The following is a 346-nucleotide window of genomic DNA, read 5'->3' as shown; positions in this document are numbered from 1 at the left end:
GTGGGAGAGAGACCGATGAAAGACTTGAGCGCCGAGAGAGCGGCTGGAAGGAGGGAGGGAGGGAGGGGAGGGGGAGGAAGAGGGGGAAGGACCATGAGAGGGAAGAAAAGAGGCGTCAGAGGGTAAAGGAGAGCATGCATAGGGACTGAAATGCGGAGGTTACTATGAGAGGGGGGACGGGGGATAGACAAAAGGGGGAAGAAAGGAAATAGGGCTTAGTGAAGGGGCGAGCACAGCGATGTGGTCAGGTCGGGACGGTGGCGAAGGGAGGGGATCCGGGGATAAGGAGGTAATCATCGAGTGTTTTTGCACCGGACAAGGAAAAGCGCAAGGAGGGATGGAGAAT

The sequence above is a fragment of the Nannochloropsis gaditana genome (genome assembly GCF_000240725.1).
Source record: "Nannochloropsis gaditana CCMP526 unplaced genomic scaffold scaffold091, whole genome shotgun sequence".
NCBI classification, from domain to species: domain Eukaryota; class Eustigmatophyceae; order Eustigmatales; family Monodopsidaceae; genus Microchloropsis; species Microchloropsis gaditana.
The sequence above is the reverse complement of the archived record's forward strand: the minus strand, read 5'-3'. Positions refer to the sequence as shown.